Below are 20,855 nucleotides of genomic sequence, written 5' to 3'. Positions count from 1 at the left end.
TGAATTGTAATCCAGATTTTGTAACTCTGTGGGAGACAGGACTGTTTCTGATTGTTTCTTTTGAGGTGAGGTTTTCCTTCTAGTCATTTTGCTCAGTGCAGAGTGGCCAAAAGCAAGTTGTATTGGGAAAAGGAGAAAAAGAGAGGAGAGAAAGAAGGAAAGAAAAGAGAAAGAGAAAAAAAAGGAAGAAAAAAAACGGAAAAAAAAAAGAAGAAAAAGAGAAAGAAAAAGAACGGAGAAAAAAAGGAGGTGGGGGAAGGAAACAAATCAAAAAGCAAAACAAAACAAAACAAAACAAAACAAAACAAAAAAACAAAAACAAAAACAAAAACAAAAAAGAACCACGGGGGAGTATCTTCTGATTCTGTGTTCTTTAAGTCCCTTGGCTTCTCCTGGAAGTTGTCCGTCCAGCTGGTGTTCTGGGGGAGGGGCCTGTTGTGCTGATTTTCAGGTGTTAGCAGTTGGGGGAGCTGCTGTGCCCCTGCCTGGTGCAGGGCTCGGTGGGGGTTGTTTACCCCGTGAGGCCGCAGGAGGAACAGCCCCAGTGGCGGGGCAGCTCTGGAGCCCTGGATTCAGCTCCGGCAGGAACTCTGGAGCTCTCCGTCTGCAGGGCCTGGAGGCTCCGGGGCGGGACCGCTGATGTGCTCAGCTGGGGCAGGAGCGTCCTCGCTGTCCTGGGCCCTCCCGGCCTCTGCCTGTCCCGGGGGAGGCCGGATCCTGGGCTGTGTCCCGGCGCCCTGTGCTCCGGGGCCTGCGCTGTTGGATTCGCGCTCCCGGGCCGCGCAACCCCCTACGCGGAGCCGCCCCCGAGCCCCTCCGAGCTGCTCCTGGAACCGCGCAGCCCCCTCCGCACGGAGCCTCTTCCTCTGCCCGAGCCCCCCCGAGCTGCTCCCGGGACCGCGCAGCCCCCTCCGCGGAGCCGCCGCCCGAGCCCCTTCAGCTGCTCCGGGTCCCGCCGGGTCCCGCCGTGCGCGCTGCAGCCCTTAGGGAGCTCGGCGCACTCTCCCGGGGCGCAGTTGCTGTTACTGTCCCCGGGAGCCCGAGGGCCTCCCCGCCCTCCCGGGTCCTGCTCCACCTCCCCACGAGCCCCTTTCCGCCCGGGAAGGTCGGTGCAGCTCCTGCGTCTCCGGGACGGGGCTCTCCTGTCCTGGGGACACTCGCCCCGGCCTCAGCCCGGCTCCTCGCGGGGCCCCTCCCCCTTGGAGGACTTTGTTTCTTTACTTCTTTTTCCCCGTCTTCCTACCTTGATAGAAGCGCGAACTCTTCTCACTGTAGCGTTCCAGCTGGTCTCTCTTTAATTCTCAGGCCGAATTCATAGATTTTCAGGATAATTTGAAGGTTTTCTAGGTAATTTGGTGGAGACAGGTGATTTGGGGACCCTGCTCTTCCGCCGTCTTGCTCCTCCCCCTCTGGATCCATTTTTCTGAACAAGAAATTGTGGGTGACTACTGCCTAAAATTTTATATTAATAAATAATCCTTATGTAAATTATCATGATGACTTGATTGGAGATTATTTCCACCTAGTTATTCACAAACATATATTCTTCCTGTGGTCCGTACTTCAGTACATAAATACTTTCCTGTCATCTGCTTAATTATCTTTTTATTTTTTTTTTAATTTTTTAATTTTATTTTTTTAAAGATTCTATTTATTTATTCATGATAGACACAGAGAGTGAGAGAGGCAGAGACACAGGCAGAGGGAGAAGCAGGCTCCATGCAGGAACCTGATGTGGGACTCGTTCCCGGGACTCATGCCCTGGGCCAAAGGCAGGCGCTAAACCACTGAGCCACCCAGGGATACCTTAATCACCTTTTTTAATTGAAGTATATTTAATATATAATTGTATAAATTTAACATATACATGTTAATTTCTTACATTTATATACTATAATATGAATTCCATTGTAGTAATAATTAGCAACTTTATTACATTTAATAACTATCAATTTTTTAGTAGTTGGAACAATTAAGTTCTAGACTCATAGCAAGTTTGTTGATTATAATATTGTTGTCTACATTCACTATACTATGCAATAGATCTCTAAGGCTTATTTACTACTCATTGTAAATGTTTTACCCTTAAATGAGGGTAGCCCCCTAACCCCTTTTTGCTCCTAACCATCTACTCCCCCATTCCCTTATAACCACCTACCCCTTAGCCCTCCACTCCCTTGTAACCATCATTTTACTGTTTCTACGACTTGGGCTGTTCTAGATTTCACATACAAATGATAACATACAGTAAATTTTTTCTGTTTGATTTGTCTTACTTAGCATAAAATGCCAAGGTCTATCCATGCTATTGCAAATGATAGAATGTCCTCCTTTCTCGTTGCTAACTAGTATTCCAGTGTGTGTGTATGTGTGTGTATGTGTGCACGTATTCCACTCTTTATCCATTCTTCTTTATCCATTCATCTGCTGAGGGACACTTCATACCTTGGCTATCGTGAATTATGATACAGTTAACATGGGAGTACATGCATCTCTTTGAGATCCTGATTTTACTTCCTTTGGGTATATACCCAGATGTGAACTGGTGGGTCATATGTTCGATCTATGTTTAGGTTTTTGAGAACCTCCTTATTGTTTTCCATAGTAGGTAAATCAATTTGCGTTAATGATATTGGGAAAACTAGATAAACATATGCAGAACAATGAAATTAGATCCCTGTCATACAACACTCACAAAAAAGAAGTCAAAATGAATCAAAGACATTGAAATAACATTCATTATTTTACTGATACTGTAAAACTCCTAGAAAAAAATGTAAGGAAGAATCTCCTCTAAGATGCCTGGGTGGCTCAATGGTTGAGTGTCTGTCTGTCTTGGGCCCAGGGCGTGATCCTGGAGTCCCAGGATCCAGTCGTGGGATGGAGTCCCACATCGAGCTCCCTGCATGGCACCTGCTTCTCCCTCTGCCTATGTCTCTGCCTCTCTCTGTGTGTCTCTCATGAATAAATAAATAAAATCTTTAAAAAAAAAGAATCTCCCCAACATTGGCCTTGGCAGTGATTTTCTTTGAATAACACCAAAAGCACAAACAGCAAAAGAAAATCAACAAATGTGATGGCATCAAACTTAGAAGATCATGCACACAAAAAGAAACAGGAAAACGAAAAGTCAGTCTACAGTATAGAAGAAAATTTTTTGCAAGCCATATATCAAAGGCAAAAAAAAATGTAATTATCCTTGAAATGAAAGAGTACCTAGACACTTATAAAAGGGAAAATTTAAAAAAAAAGGGGGGGGGAAATGATTAGATACAGTTGGAGCTGGCAAAAGGAAAATAATTATAATCCTGTTGAAGTCAACTGAATTTTTATTCACTTCCTTATTTTGATTTTTGAAGGAATTTTATTGTGAAGCTAGTTTGAATGATTTTTAGGCTGTTGGATATTTATTTTAATAATAGCTTAAACAGAAATCACAATTACCTTCCAGTGAGTGAACAACATTAATCTGGGAATGTATGCTAAAGTTTCTGCATGCCAAAAAAAGTCTTTTAAAAAAATATTGCTCTTTGAAAGTAATGGCAAAAGACACAGTTTGCATCCCCAAAGGATGCCTGTTTATTTTTTAACAAAACAATCTAAGTATTTGGTGTTTTCCCATGAATAATTGAAGAGTAAAGATACAGGATTAATATAAATGTTTTGAACTAAAAGCTAAGCAAAAATGCCAACTTTTTATATTTTTATCTTTATTTGTTCTTCATTTGCATACAGTTCCTTAGCTGAGGAAAAATAACTTAAGTAGTTATTGTGGAACTAAATGTGCTCGCACAATTGAAGTAGAAGTTTACCACGATTGCTCACCAGTGACTAGCATTATACCTGAGTTTGAAAAATTATTTATTAGGAGAATGTATTCAGGACTTTCAAGCTCTATTTTGTTTGTTTGTTTGTTTGTTTGTTTTTTGTTCATCAGAGAGTATAAATGACTCAAGCAGATGGATAGAAAAATCCCTATTAGCAGAATGTGGTTTCAGAATGGATTTTACATCAGTTCATTAAGACCCTTCTTGGTTCGTTTCCATGATTCAGCTTGATGTGTGTGCTCAACACCAACCCTTTGAAATAAAGAGCTAGAGTTCTATTTAATGGGTGTTGTAGCAGAAAGAAGGGACAGCACATATCTAAACTCTGTACTGTCTTCCACTTGAAGACCTAGAATAAGCTATTCAGTGATCAATGCTTACTTTAGTTCACACAATGCATTATTAAAGAGTTACTGCATGTCTAATTTTGACTTGTTCTGAGGATGCAACAATACAAAAGGAAAAAACTTCTTTAATGAGACATAGAATTAATAAAAACAATAAATATAAAGGCAGCCTGGGTGGCTCAGTGGTTTAGCACCGCCTTCAGCCCAGGGCCTGATCCTGGAGACCCAGGATCAAGTTCCACGTGGGGCTCCCTGCAAGGAGTCTGCTTCTCCCTCTGCCTGTGTCTCTACCTCTCTCTCTCTCTCTCTCTCTCTCTCATTCTCTCTCTCTCTGTCTCTCATGAATAATTAAAATCTTCAAATAAATATATGGTAGTAATATTTTAAAAAGGAAAACAAGATGGGGGAATAGAGTATATAGGAATGACTCTTTTATGTTGGTGGCTTTAAAAAGACATGAATAAAATGAAGTAAGCCCTGTAGATCTATTGAGATGCATATTTCTGAGAAACTGGCAAGTGTAGACTTTGTGTTGATAGTTAAAGTGGTGTGTACAAGGAGTGAAATGAGGGAGTAGCAGGAGATAAGAATGGAGAAATTGCTATTAGCTGGAATTGCTTTTAATTGTATTCTAAGTGGAATTGCTAAAGGGACCATTGGAGATTTGACTAGAAGAGTGACAAATTAGATTTACGTTAAAAAATAAGTGGATGCTGAATAAGAACACAGTGGGGAACAGGAAGCAGATGGATAGTGAGAAACAGGAAACTGTTCCAGTGGACTAGGCAAGGGAGTGTGGCAGTGATGGAAATGATGAACGTTATTTGAAAGCCGAACCATCAGGACTTGTGTATAATTTGAAATATAAGAAAATCGAGGAGCCCTGGTTTTGCTACTTCTTTTGGCCTGATTATGTGTTGTGGTTCATTTTACTGAGACAGAGAACCTAGAGCAGAGTGTGTTTTAAATGGTAGAGTGAATTACCAGCTTAATCTTCTTAGGTAAGGATGCACTGAATAAGAATAGAGTTTTAATTTCCTCATTAGTTATAATACGACTAAGCAAGGTATCCCACAAATTCCTGGGCAAAGATAGTCAAGGCAGTCTGTGGTCAGACATCATGTAATATAATGTAAATCACAGTGTTCTTGTACAATATTCAGAACATGAATATGCACATGTGCATACACACAACTATCAAGTCGTTTTCTGACTGAACCTTCTTGAAAGGGTCTTTGGTCATTTACCCCTAACATCCATGTGGAGGAGTGAAGGACTCAATCACTCTAGCGATAGCTATATGTGATTTAACTTTTTTATTAATTTTATAAATTTCAATAAATTACAATAATCAAAATAATTCTGTGGCTATCTGTAATTGACCATTATAGTGCCATCTCTAATTCGCTTCATAGTCTTAGAACCCATAGATGTTCTTACGGGTTCTTAAAAGGAGAGGATAAGTTGTTCTTTAAACATAACAACTTGCAATCACTGAGACTAGTTTTAAACCTGTAAATAATCAATTTAAACCATAATCAATCAAAACTTTTCATGAGTAATTGTCGTCAGGCAGCCCCACTCTTCTGAAAGGAAGTACTTGACCTATACATTTCTTTTAACCCTAAGTAAAACAAAAAGATACTTTTCTCAGATAGTGTTTTAAAACCGTATGTTCCTTCATTGGCAATTTATAAGCACATTTTTTTTTTGTTTCTGATACTGGATCTTCAATAATTGAAGCTTCCATCAAGATTACTTTGAAGACTATCACTTGGAAGCATTCTGTAGAAACTTTGGACATGCAGACATGATCACTAAGTACCTTGGCCCAAATTCAGATTTTCTTACTACCCAATAAATGTTTCAATAGCAATCTCAGCTCTGAATTATTTAACTGAGCTGTCTTTATTGAGTTTTGTTACTTTAGGGTTTTTATACAAATAGTTTTGGCCTTGAAAGAAGGCCAGAAAGAAAGAAAGAAAGAAAGAAAGAAAGAAAGAAAGAAAGAAAGAAAAGAAAGAAAACCCAAACCCAAACCAAAACCTTGAAACTAAATGATCTACATAAACTGTTTCAGGAGTTTTCCTTAAGGACAGATTAGAAAAGATTCAAAATTCTGGGGAAGGTAAGAGCAACCTTCAGGGAAGCTAACCCAGGAATATTTCAAATAATGCTCTAAATATCCAATATCCAAAGTAAGGAAACACTGTTTTTTTGTTTGGTTGGTTGGTTTTGTTTTGTTTTTGTAAATGGGCTCAGATCTGAAAAGGAGATTCAATTGGAAAATTAAATTAGAGTAGGTAATTACTAAGTGAGAAGATCTTCATTGAGTGATAAGCACTAAAAGGTAAAAAAAAAAAAAAAAGAAAAAGAAAAAAGCAAACTTGACACTTCAAGTAAAATTACTTACTCTTCTCTGAAAGAACAGTGGATTGATTTCTCTGCTGTCCTCTAAAAACTAGAAATCTCTGGATATGGACACCTATAGAGACTACAAGCAGACACCTGTAGAGATTACAAGAAGAAAGGTCATTGGCAAAGCTAATGTTCACTATTAAGAAACAGGAAGACAGATGTTAAAAATTTGTAAAATAATGCCACTCTGTAGGAGATCTTGGCCCTTAACAATTTTGTATACATATTCTAAATTCCCAAAGAAAAATTTCCATAAAAATAGATGCACAAAATACAGCTTTATCTTTGGCATAATTGCTCTTCTACCCTGCCATTACTACATCAGTGTCTAAAATGCTAAAACCACTGGTGAAGTGGGAATGTTTGCCAATACTAAGTTCTTTCACATGTCCTTAAGTATATTCAAGACCGCTACTGAAAAATACTCCTTTATTTTCTGTGACACAACTCTGTAGGTTTAATAGTGAATTAATTTACAAATGGAATGGCCATAAAATGTCCTGCAGGAAGACTGTTAATAGAAGTTCAGATTTTTGTGTCCTCACAAGTTCAAACTGACCTTGATATTTATATCCATACATTGTGAATGTCTTAAAAAATAACCCAGTAATTAAATATGAATTAGAGAACCCCTACTGAAAAGAATCTATGATTGGGATCCCTGGGTGGCTCAGCAGTTTGGCGCCTGCCTTAACCCCGGGGTATGATCCAAGAATCCCGGGATTGAGTCCCACATCGGGCTCCCTGCGTGGACCCTCTTCTCCCTCTGTGTGTGTGTGTCTGTCTCTCTCTCTGTGTGTCTCATGAATAAATAAATAAAATCTTAAAAAAAAAAAGAATCTATGATTGTAAGTATAAATTTGGAGCAGAATTTATCATCTTTCAGATTAGGTTGTCCTCAATTATTATTTAACTATATTTTATGTGTATGAATATTTAGGTCTTGTTTTAGGAACATTAACTCAACAACATAGCATACGTCAAGAACCCATTGCTCATCATAACCTGTCCCTTTATCCGAGTGCCAAAACATATTCTCCTTGCCTCAGCACAGTTGCTAGCTGGGATAAAGTAAGCATATCATCTTCAGATTTTATAAAATCATTTGTGTTTATAAAGGTATCACATCAGTTCTTATTAAATAAAAACATCTGACATTTTTCACCTTGCACAGATCATCATGCAGCCAAGACTGCTTCGATAAAGCCCTTATTAAAAGGGTATCGTATAAAACAGTGGAAGAAATCTGTAGAGAATTTCAAATATCTCAACATATATGCATAGTATCTGTCCCAATTTGAAGAAAATACTGGAAATGATTGGGTTGTAAAATCCATGAGGATACCACCTGGAAAAGCCTAGTAGCATCAGATAATTTCATGGATATTTTCTAAAATTCTCATGAGACAACCTTTAACAACAGGAATAGATTTGATAGGATATTAAAGAAATAACCACTAGGGAAATTTTTTCTAACTTAACAGATGATATGGCCAGTTCATGCATCAATTATGTCTAATATAATTCTGAAAATAATGACAAAGATGGAACATAGCAATTGCCCATAGGGACACTTTTAGCACATCCAAATGGATTTTATACAGTTGCTTCCTCTGTGTTGTGAATGTGATTATGTAATATTCATAGTGTTATTATTTTATGGATAATTCACCTATTTGAGTCTAAAGATAATTCTTAGGCCTTTTATTTTTCTGTACCTCAAGGTATCAAAGAGTTGGTCATTACCAATTTGGGATAGACTTTTGGTGAATATTTTTCTCTATCAATGTTCATGAAGATGACTGTGTACAAAGAATCGTTAACAAGGGTTAGCAACTTCTGCATTTTACATTGATAAATTAAGGGACAAGTAACCATTGTACATCTACCTGGTAAACGAAAATGTGGAGATCATAGTTTAAGCCAGGAGGAATCTTTCTGTGTTTTTCTATGTATTCCTCTCTGAATCTCAATCTTCCAGGTGCAAAGAGTACTTCTACTCTGAATTATTCACCTAATTACAGGAAAAGAAAAACAGAAAAAGAGGATAACCAGGCTTAAGTTAATGGAGAAAAAAAATAGTCCAAAGAATATTTTGGTGTTTATCAGTTAAACTTTTTTTTTGAAAGAAGCTAAAATGGAGGTAAAAATACAGTGGCGTGTTCCCCCTAAAATCCTTAGGTGTTCCTCCTTTCCATACATTGCCAAGCTATTTCTTTTACTTTAGCATTTGATGATTGATTTTATTTTAACATTTAACAGCTAACCCCATGTTCTGCGTACCAGCATGTTCAGCGGTAATCCTAGAGCCAAACTTGATCTGCTAAAATTTAGCCGTTCTCTCAAGAACAGGAGTTTGAGTATTTCTATCATTGTGCACAGACCTTTGACATTGCCAGAAAAAATTACGTTGAATCTGTATTTTAGAAAAAAAAATAATAACCTCAGAAAATGATGACCATATATATTGTGACACACAGTATTCTAAAAAATGTATGTAAAAAAAATTAACAACCTCAGAAAATGATAACCATATATATTATGTGACACACAGTATTCTAAAAATGTATGTAAAGTGTTTAACGTGTGTGTGTATGTGTGTGTGTGTGTAGGCGTAGGAAGATAACTAATAACAAACATCAAACTTCAATAGTAAATACCCCTGGAAGATAGTAATATAGTTGGCTTTTATTATATATTTCTCGGGATTACAGTTCCTCCGTGCCTAGCATATATTGTTTTTATAAGCAGAAAATGTAAATAAATGTTATTTAAGTTTAAGTGTAAAGTATGTCATAATGATTCTGAAGTATTTCAGGTTTATAAATTAATACATTTCAATATTAAAGAACTTATAAAATATTTAATATTTTACTATATTCTACAGCACAAGCAATTCTCAGTTATAGCAAGTGGTTCTTTTATAGTGGAAGATAAAATAGAGGAAGATTTATACAGTTTTGCAGCAACTTAAATACTAAAAGAGCAAAATGGAATATATTACCAGTTCCTAGTCAGCCAAAATTTAAACATACTGTTTAAAAGCTTTATTTTACTTACTTTGTTGTTGAACAGGAATCTATATATATGTAGATGGAGAGTGTTTTGCCTTCGTAAATGATAAACTGAAGAAATAGCACCAGAGTAAACAATCTCTTCTTAGAAAAACCTTAGGGTAAAGTCCAGTTAATATTTCCTAATGAAAATTATTGTTACATTTTCACCAAAATTTATTATGCATGAATACTTTATTAGTATTAGATTATATAGTTCAATATAAAAAGAAAACATTAAAACCTGATGTGCTTCTGTATGGCATGACATGCATTTTACTAATTTCAAGTGTTATCAGTTAATGTAAGTTTACAGATTATATAATAACTTGAAACGTTTACAGATTATATAATAATGTGAAACTCAAAACATTTTTCTAATATACAAATTATAAGTTTTGTGAGAAGAGTTTAAAAGTGTGAATTTTGGATATTTCTGTATGTTGTTTGGCTGTAGGGCTGAGAGGGAGGAAGAGAGAGAGATGGTGGAGAGTGAGAGAGGCAGAGAAAGAAGAAATATCTGTGTGTATGTGGTGGCGGGGGCAGGGAAAGTTGCGATTCTTACCCAGTGAGTGTGAATGTGCCTGAACATGAATAAACATGAGTGTGTGAGGGTGCAAGCCTGAGTAAGAGGGCAGCTGTGGGGATGCATGTGTTATTCATTCCACTATTTTGTAAAAATTAAATCTCTGGCTAAGTATGAGAAACACTTCCTCTTTGAGATTCAACATATGTATCAATATGAGAGGGTCTTACTAAATGAATCTGTTTTAAGTTTTGATCCAAACGTATTTGAACAAGGGATATATTTTTTTAAAGATTTTATTTATTTATTCATGAGAGACACACACAGAGAGAAAGAGAGAGAGAGAGAGAGATTGGCAGAGACACAGGCAGAGGGAGAAGCAGACTCCATGCAGGGACCCTGACGTGGGACTTGATCCTGGGTCTCCAGGATCACGCCCTGGGTTGAAGGTGGCGCTAAACCGCCAGGCCACCAGAGCTGCCCAAACAAGGGATATTTTTATTCATGCCATATCTCTCATCATCCTACTGAACTGGAGAGGAACATACTTTGGTAAACATGTATACCTGGGTAGGATGTTAAATCCATTAGCCACAAAATATTATTTTCAACTACCCTGTTCTGAACAATGTTGTTGAATCAAGATAAAGAACTGTGTGTAGTTCTCAGAATATATGATTCTCTTTCAGTGTATATCACGTATATATTGCTGGGACCAAGTGAAATTCCTGTCCTTGTCTGTGAGGCACATTTGTATTTTCAATGCGAGTCTCACTTCAATTTTATAGAACATCCTACATCTCTGATATTTGTAGGAATTCTTGCATATCAACTATCCTATAATCCCAATGTGCCCTGTATATTAGTCTACCATTACCTTTACTGTATATACTGGTATTATTTAGTTACATTATTCCATACATATTGATATAGTTATATTGACCATAAAAATTACTTTCCATGAAGCAAGAACTCTTGCATCTCATCTCTGTATCCCCAGCCATTGAACATACTACCTGGCAAACACAAGGCATTCAAAAATGTTTTTAGAGTGAATGATGAATGAGTGAACATTCTTCCACAAAACTGCTTGCATAGACAGAAAGATTAGTTGACATTTTATTTTTCACTAAGGTTTCCAAAAAATGGAACTTTGAGCATTAGTAATTTCAAAGTCAAGAAACTACTAGTTATCACAATACGCCCATATCATAAATCAGAAGAGTCAACATTCAATCATAAACTTCGGGAGAGTAGATAGAATCTTGGAGAGAGTCAAATAAGTAAGACAAATAACAAATTCCAAGGTGTCTGCTAAGATTGCACTCATTTTAACAGAGACTGTACAGTTATGGAAAGAATACTAATTGAATTTTCGCCAAAAGATTTGAGTTCTTTTAATGACTTAGTAACTTATTTGCTTTAAATTGTGAGCAAATCTTTACCTCTCACACCTACAATTTTCTTATCTGTTAAAACAGGTCAAATATTAGTCCCGACCCCGTAAGTTCAAACTGTGTGAAATAAAGTAAGAAATGTATGTGTAGGTGTCACTTTTATACTTGTGTTGTTTGTATGATTTCAGTGTTTTTTCTATGCCTATTACATATACTGAACTGTGTGAGTCAACCTGGAAAATTACAGATCTCTAATGTGGCAGGAAGTTTTTAAAAGAAATAATTATTATAAATTATTTTTAAATACTAGAAAAGAGAGATTATACCAATTACTATAGGCCATGCATCATTTTTAACATAAATTATAAGAAAAGAAAAAATGTTGGCATGTTAACATAAAGAACTGAGTAAATGATATTGAGACAGTGTTCTCAATATCTTGGTTTTGAATAGAAGGGCAAATAAAAATATCATATTACTTTTAAGCTTGGGATAATTTAGTAGCAACTTTCCAGAAAATCTATAAACAGAATATTGAAATTCAGCCAAGTGCAAATTGATACTACATTAGGAAAGGAATATGGTATAATTGTGAAGCCATAAACACAACCAGACTGATCCCCAAAATTTAAAATTGTAATACCATTTGTCTGAAGTCAACTTATTTATGGTGTTGATATTTGTTAAGATATTTATTGTAATAAGGAATTGCTAAATGATAGAGTGATGAATGTGCAGCCACTAGAAGGCTTTATGACATCTATGAATAAGTTATATAAAATTATATAACTTTTGAGTACCTAAAGTGATAATACTTTTTAATGGAAAAGGTGAAAATGTATAAATATATCTTAGTGAATTCTAAACACATGGTAAACTTGGTATACTTGAATGAAATTTAGAAATTTTTTAAAATGTCAGAAAAAATACATGTGGGAGTCTTTCCATTTATGCATCATAAATACAAGATACAATGGATAATTTTTAAAACCTGAAGAATAGCATGTAAATAATGTTAAATTTTTTTATCAACAAGAATGCAAACAGATTTTTTTTGCACTGGAAACCAAGCAGAAAATTTAAGTCACCAGACAAAATATTCCCTGAGTAAAGCTAGACAACTTGACTTTAGGCTCTTCAGCAAGCTAAAATTTTCATCACACTAGATAAGCAATTGGGAGGAAACCAGTCCTCCAGTTAACCAGGAAAGAGTCTGTCATATTTTGACCCAGATGTGAGAACTGTAAATTATTCATAGACCAATATATCAGAACCAACAATATAAATTTTAATTATAATCTATAAACTCTGAGTCTATGGGTGAGCTGAGTCACTGCAGAGCTATACATTTAAACATTAAGAGAAAAAGGAAAAGAAATTCAGTCATTCACAATGAGCACTCAAACAGGAATTTTTCAACACATACAGGCAACTAGGCAAAGTTAACAAAATGGATAATTCAGACCAAGAGTGCTATTATCTAACTATATGAGTAGTTCTCTAACAAATAAAAATTTAATGCTCAAAAAAAAATATAAGGGAACCACAAGTAGTGATGTATAAAGCAGAAATCTTGAACATAGTATGACAAAGGCTAAAAGATCAAATCTCCATTTGACTGGAGATTTAATGAATTTGAGTATGGAAAGGGAATCAATCGTAACACATGGAGTAAGGGAGATTGGAAATAGAAAAGAAATTAGGAGGTATGGAGGACAGAAGGTAAAAAGAAAAAAAATACATCTGAAAAGAAAGCAGAAGACAATGGAAAAGATGAGAAGAGACAATATTAAAAACACCAATGGGTGGGATTTATCTAGAATGAAATAGAGACATGATTCACTAGATATATAATACAAGAATTAACCGAGATTGATGTTGAATTCAGTAAACTAAGCCACAGTATTTAGTGCAAAGATCAAACAATAAACAATGACACCTACAATTGGAAATACCTTGGTAGAATTTTTTCACTTGAAAGTAATTGTAATAATAATGTAAGTATAACCTGGCTGGGTAGCCTGTGTCTGGACTAGCCACTGTGGGTAGATGGTTCTGCACCTATGCCAAGGAGCAGGCGAGGAAATGGCACCCACTGGCTCTTTTGTCGGGGGAGAGGTATCTGCAAATTGCCAACTCTCACAGATGTGCCCCAAGAAAAGTGAATGATGTTTCCCTTGGAAGCCTTAGGCTCTCCTCAGGTCACACCCTCGGTCCCAGTGTCGCTTGCCTGCGTTCTCTATAGAAGTAGGGCAGTGTCCTCGGGGCTCTAACCCAGCCAAGCCCTGTCCACCTTTAAAACTCTCGTCTTCCTCTTCCACCATCTTGCACTGCTGGGGATTTACCCCAAAGATACAGATGCAGTGAAACCCCGGGACACCTGCACCCCGATGTTTATAGCAGCAATGGCCACAATAGCCACACTGTGGAAGGAGCCTCGGTGTCCATCGAAAGATGAATGGGTAAAGAAGATGTGGTTTATGTATACAATGGAATATTCCTCAGCTATTAGAAATGACAAATACCCACCATTTGCTTCAACGTGGATGGAACTGGAGGGTATTATGCTGAGTGAAATAAGTCAGTCGGAGAAGGACAAACATTATATGGTCTCATTCATTTGGGGAATATAAAAAATAGTGAAAGGGAATAAAGGGGAAAAGAGAGAAAATGAGTGAAAATATCAGTGAGGGAGACAGAACATGAGAGACTCCTAACTCTGGGAAACGAACAAGGGGTGGTGGAAGGGGAGGTGGACAGGGGGTGGGGGTGACTGGGTGATGGGCACTGAGGGGGACACTTGATGGGATGAGGACTGGGTGTTATGCTATATGTTGGCAAATTGAACTCCAATAAAAAGAAATTAAAAAATAAATAAATAAATAAAAAGTTACAAAAAAATTAAAAAAAAACAACAAAAAAAAAAAACCTCCAGTCTTTGAGCCTTGTTCCTTGTGAAAACTCAGAAAAATCAGCCTCTCTAGTTTTCCTAGCAAATGGCTTTGGGCAAGTGTTCTTCTTATGCATTTCTGTGTGCTTTCCACTCTCTCTTGCCTTTGTCTGGGATCAGGGCTTCCTCCCCTCCACACACCCAGAGTCTATTTGTCCTCTAAACCACATCTCCACATTTCCTACCTTTTGTAATGTGGCCTCTTCTGTCCCTCTAGTTGTGCAGTTTGTTCTATCAGTCCTCAGGGCGATTTTATGGGTATTCAGAATGATAGTTAACTGGTTGTGTTATACGGACTAGATGAATGTAGGGTCCTCCTAGTATACATCATCTCAGCTCCCCTGCTTTTCCAATTCTAATTTTGTATAAAATACTAGAAAAACTCACACTTGAAATTACTAACAAAACAGTATGATTACAGAAAATAGTAATCTATTTGGAGAAGAAATTTTATTCCATGATAAAAAGCTTTGTTTGAAAGTATTTTAAATACATAACTTTTAGTTAGAAGTCATCTGAAGGGGTCTTAAGAAATAAGAGAATGCACATGATAAATAATATAGATTGGAAGATATATATTATTTTCTTCAACTTAATTTATTAAAATTGCTTTCCTTAACTTCTCTTACTTTTATAAAATTATCAGTTAAGTTATAGTTATGCTTTCTATAACTTCTTTTCCTTTCTGGTTGAACATTTGTATAATCTGGTTTAAAAACAGTTGAATTTAAGTGGATTTAAGTAAGAGGAAAGAGACTGACATTATATGGGAGACTGAGACACATTATATGGGAGACTGAGACACATATATATGATAGATAATATCCCATAATTACTGAGGTAGAAATGAAATACAGCATGAACAGTGAAAATTCAAGAGTATTAATACATAATTAAAACTTTGAAATATAAACCTGACATATTCCCGCCGGAGCCGTCTCTGCCAGCAACATGTTCAAGGTAATTCGGAGGTCTGTGGGGCCAGCCAGCCTGAGTCTGCTTACCTTGAAAGTCTATGCGTCACCTAAAAGGGACTCACCTCACAAAACTTCTGTGAAGGTTAATGAGCTTTCACTCTACTTGGTTCCTGAGGGTCAATCTAAATATGTGGAGAAGCCAAGGACCCAGCTTGAAGAAAGCATTTCACATCTCCGACATTATTGCGAGCCATATACAAGTTGGTATCAGGAAAAGTACTCACAAACAAAGCCCAAGATGCAGAGCTTGGTTCAGTGGGGGTTGGACAGCTATGAATATCTCCAAAATACATCTCCTGGATTTTTTCCAAGACTGGTTTTGCTGGTATTGTTGGACTTCTTTTGGCTAGAGGGTCAAAAATAAAGAAGCTGGTGTATCCACCTGGGTTCATGGGACTAGCTGCCTCTCTTTATTATCCACAACAAGCCATCGTATTTGTCCAGGTCAGTTGGGAGAAATTATATGACTGGGGTTTACAAGGGTACATAGTCGTAGAAGATTAGTGGAAGGAGAACTTTCAAAAGCCAGGAAATGTGAAGAATTCACCTGGAAATGAGTAGAATGTTCCATGCTCTGCCCATTTTAATCAGTTATAGGTAAACATTGGAAACTCCATGCATTTTCTACAGAAAAACAGTAGAGAAGTCAGTACTGAATGTAGTAAATTGGCTTTCTTCTTCAGGAAAAACCATACTAGGCTTCTTTGTTATCTTGGGTGATGCCATACTACAAATGGACTAATCGGAAATCCTTTCAACTAGAGATAATGTCCAGCATTAGAACTCCTGGTTCTCATGTTGCTATTTATATACATAATTAAAACTCTGAATTAAAAGAAAAGAAATATAAACCTGACATATTAAAATGGTGTTAGTTATAAAGCATTTTATCTCTGTTTTAACTTTTATTTCTACAACTTTAAGTTTTATTAATAAAAATAATACCACAAAAAAAATATAGAGGGAACTTCCTCAACTTGAGAAAGAATATATATAAAACATTTACAACTAACACTCTGCTTAATCATGAGAAACTAGAAGCTTTCTCTCCGTGATCCTGAACAAGGCAAGAATATTCCTCGCAATTCTTCTTTCATCATTGTACTCTAGAAGGTCTAATTGATGCAGTAAGTCAATAAGAAGAAATACAAGCTATACAGATTGGTAAGAAATGTAACTCTATTTGTTTGCAGATGACATGACATAGGAGAAAACCTACATGACCTTGAGAATGATGATTGTTTTATTAAATATGACATCAAAGAAATATCCATGATAGAAATAATTGAGAAGCTGGACTTTGTAAAAATTTAAAATGTCTATTCTATGAAAGAAGATGCCAAGAAAATTACAAAAAAAAAAAAAAGACACAGAAAATATTGACAAAGTACACATCTGAAAAAGGAATGCTATCCCAAATATGCAAAGAACCTTTAAAACTCAACAATAAGAAAACACCCTGATTAAAATGTGGACTAACGACCTTAAAAGACACTTCACCAAAGAAGATATTCAGCTGCCAAATAAGCATTTGAAAAGATGCTCTTCATATGTCATCAGGATAAAGCAAAAACAGTGAGCTACTACTGTATACCTGTTAGAATGCCCAAAATCTAGAACACTAACACCAAATGCTAGGGAGGATGTGAAGCACCAGGAACGCTCATTCATTACTGATTGGGATGCAAAATGGTACAGGCACTTTGGAAAACATTTTGGCAAATTTCTTACAAAACTAAACATACCTTTACCATTTTATTTGGCAATTGCACTCCTTGGTATTTACCCAAAGGAGTTGAGAACTTATATACACATAAAAACCTGCACGTGAATGTTTATAGTAGCTTTCTTTATAATTACCAAAACTCAGAAGCCACCAAGATGTCCTTTAGTAGATGAAAAAACAATCGATGGTATAACCAGCCAATGGAATATTATTCAGCGCTAAAAAGAAATGAGTTATCAAGTCATGAAAAGACCTAGAGGAACTATGAATGCATATCACTAAGTGAAATAGACAATCTAGAAAAACTACATACAATTTGATTCCAACTATATGATACTTTGGAAAAGGCAAAATTATGGAGACAGAAAAAGTTCAGTGATTCCTTGTGTTAGGTTGGGGGAGGGCAGAGGGATGGAAAGGGGAAACACAGAGGACTTTTAGGGCAAAATCTTTTTATGAAACTATAATGATAGATATATGTCATTATATATTTGTCGAAATTCATAAAATGTAAAATGGAGAGAGTGGTAATGCAAATGATTAACTTTGATTATATTGTGTCAATGTAGTTTCATTAATTGTAGCCAATGTATTAGTCTCTTCAGTGATGTTGGTAATGACGTTGTCTCTATATATTGGAAATACCTGTGCCTTCCCCACAATTTTGCTGTGAAGCTGTTCTAAAAACATAACACCACAAATGTGTGGTAGTAAGTGTTTTTCCAATTTCCAGATATAATTTATAGGCTCAGTGATACGAGACCAAGTGTATTGCTGATCATTGCATCTTCACAGTCTCCAAACACCCAATTATTACTGAGCATTATTAAGAAATGTAAGTGAGGATGAAAAAGCTTTTCCTTTATCGCTATGTGCTAAGGTAGCTTTGAGTAAGAGCATATTTATGAAAACAGATTAATGAAACCATTGAAGTTTAAAAACATGTTTTCTAGGAACTTCCTTTGACTTAAATTCCAGTTGTGGTATTTATCAGAGTGTAATCTTCATCACTAAGTAGTAAAAAGGAGTTCCTAATATTTACCTCAAAAATAATATAGGTCCAATTTTAAAAATTACTTTGTGAAACTTCTTTGAAAAAGAATATATGGTATGTCTGTGGACTCCTAATGTCGATTACAAAAGATGTGGGGTAGTCTTTTGAATTCTGACTAAGGATTTTTCTCTGTGAGAGGAATGAAAGGGTTTGTTTAGAGTCTACATACAATCACAGACTATATATACATATTCTAGAATATTAAGTGCAGCTATAATAGCATGTTGTATAACAATATATGAGAACCTTATGACTCTATGACCTTACAATTCAAGAAGACATGAGTTATAAACCCTTAATTTTAGCTATCTTGGGCACATGAAGAGCTTGCTGACCCATATTGCATTATTCAGACAAAGATATATGTTTTGTTATTTGCCCCTAGCCTTTGGCATTGAGATCTTGAATATAAAGCATTATCCTTTAACCTTCTAATCTGATTACCTTATTACTTATTTGTTTTTCACAACAAAGTATAAAATCACTAAGAAAATAGGCATTTTGTGTAAAATAGTTTGCTTATGAATCTCCTATGTATAATCTAACCAAAATATTTGAATACCATTATGAACATGATACTTCATTTTACAGAAACTAGTTTTTTATCCTTTTAATTTACTTTTCAAAAAGTGCCAAATCACCACCGCAAACTCCCTGCCTGACCCCACCACACACAAACAGCATAAACCTGAAAACATAGTAGAAGAGAGTATGCAGTAGGTGAAAGTTTGTTGAAACTGTGTACTGTTGAAACTGTGTGTCTTAAAAAAATAAATATATCAACGTTCTTGATATATAGACATATTGATACAGATAAGCATTGATATACTGATATTTGAATTCTATTGTTTTTTTTTAAAGATTTTATTTATTTATTCATGAGAGACACAGAGAGAGGCAGAGACACAGGCAGAGGGAGAAGCAGGCTCCCTGTGGGGACCACGATGTGAGACCAGATCCCAGGACTCTGGGATCATGACCTGAGCCAAAGGCAGAGGCTCAACCACTGAGCCACCCAGGTGTCCTGATACACTGATATTTGAGGCATGGGTATTGCTCAGGATACTTTGGCTACAAAATCATGGGAGAAAAGTGTCTTGCATGGAGAATGATTCAGAGGTAGACGTAGTATCTTAGGCATAAACTTGAGTATTTCTTCTTAAGCCATTAATTAAATGGCAGTCTAAGACACATTCTCATCTTGACACTGTGCCTAGGAGTCTTCTCTCTTGACAGGTAAAAGGTGTGTGATTGTGAATTGAGATCAATATGGGATTCATTTGCTTGTGGAGAACTGCTACCACTTTTGACTTCTCTTTCTCTTCCTTTTTTTCTCTGTCATAGGATTAGGAGAAGTTGAAGGAGATAGTGGTGAGTCAGGTCAAATCCCCAGCTGAGAAAATCACTAATTGTGTTACTTTCCTAAAGAGATCCCTATCTCAGGCCCTGCCAGTGCCCCTCTCTGTGGTAACGTTTTTGACCATAGTGTAAATGCAAATCTTTTTCAAGAAGCCCAGTGTTGTTTTTACCTGACAAATTCTCTTATCCTAAGCATGGTACAAAGTTGACACTACATATCCATACTGAAATAGTCTACCTAAGTGGCTGCAGTGCTATATTATCAGAGAGCCCAAAGAGCTGTGGACTGAGCTGCTTTCATCATAGCAGCAAATTCAAGAGTGGCTTCTTTCTTTCCTTGTGGCAATCAGACATTGTTGCAAAAGCTCTGTATGATACAGTCACCAAAATCAACATATTTTCTTCTTGGAGGGAATTTGTAAGACATCTGTAATTTTGGATTAATCATCATTTATAGATGCAGATGACCATATCTTTGGTGGTTTATCTAGATGCATGTACTCACTCATTATGCTCTTCCCATTAGCATCCTCCTTCCTCAGGATGGGATTTAGTTATTTTTACTAATTCACCTCCAAACTCCCCAATGATGACACCTTTAAAAAGAAGCAAATAGGGATACCAGGGTGGCTCAGTGGTTGAGGGGCGCCTTCATGATCCCTAGATCCCGGGATTGAGTTCTACATCGGGCTCCCCACATGGAGCCTGCTTCTCTCTTTGCCTCTCTCTCTCTGTGTGTCTCTCATGAATGAATAAATAAAATCTTAAAAAAAAAAAGCAAACAGGCAAACTTCTCTAAATTTGCACTTGAGTAGAATCTAAGAAGAAATCTTAATTTCATAAAAACATACCAAGGAATTTGTATATCTGGGTAAAGTTTGAGTTACTTCTTAATTATGGACACTAAGTTTTATTGTTAACCATAACAGGTGAAAAGAGTTGAAGTACCTTTTTAATAAAATAGAAGATAGGCCTGCTTAAACCTGTAACAGGAAAATGAAAGTACTTTGCGTTAGTGTTTAAGGCTAGTATGCAAAATTGAGAGTAACATTAAAATTTACATTATTACCAATTTTATTGTTGTTTTGGAGTCTGTAAATACTCACATAACTAAAAATAATGATCAGTTTTCTATTACATGATTCCCAGTACAGTAAGAAACAAATACCATAAGGAGAGTGACAACAACGTTAACTCTTCCATAAATCTAGGTTACTCAAG

General features: G+C 36.3%; 1 long non-coding RNA gene and 1 pseudogene across 3 annotated transcripts in view; both read left to right on the top strand.

The window, feature by feature from the left end:
• Positions 1-20,855, top strand: part of LOC140632717 (uncharacterized) — a 341,247-nt gene that overhangs the window by 254,183 nt on the left and 66,209 nt on the right. The gene's annotated exons all lie outside the window — the stretch shown is intronic.
• Positions 15,277-16,234, top strand: LOC140631636 (MICOS complex subunit MIC26 pseudogene; annotated as a pseudogene).

The sequence above is a fragment of the Canis lupus genome, chromosome 4 (assembly GCF_048164855.1).
Source record: "Canis lupus baileyi chromosome 4, mCanLup2.hap1, whole genome shotgun sequence".
Classification (NCBI taxonomy): Eukaryota; Metazoa; Chordata; class Mammalia; order Carnivora; family Canidae; genus Canis; species Canis lupus.
Note: the sequence above shows the minus strand (reverse complement) of the source record. Positions and strands in the feature narration are given on the sequence as shown.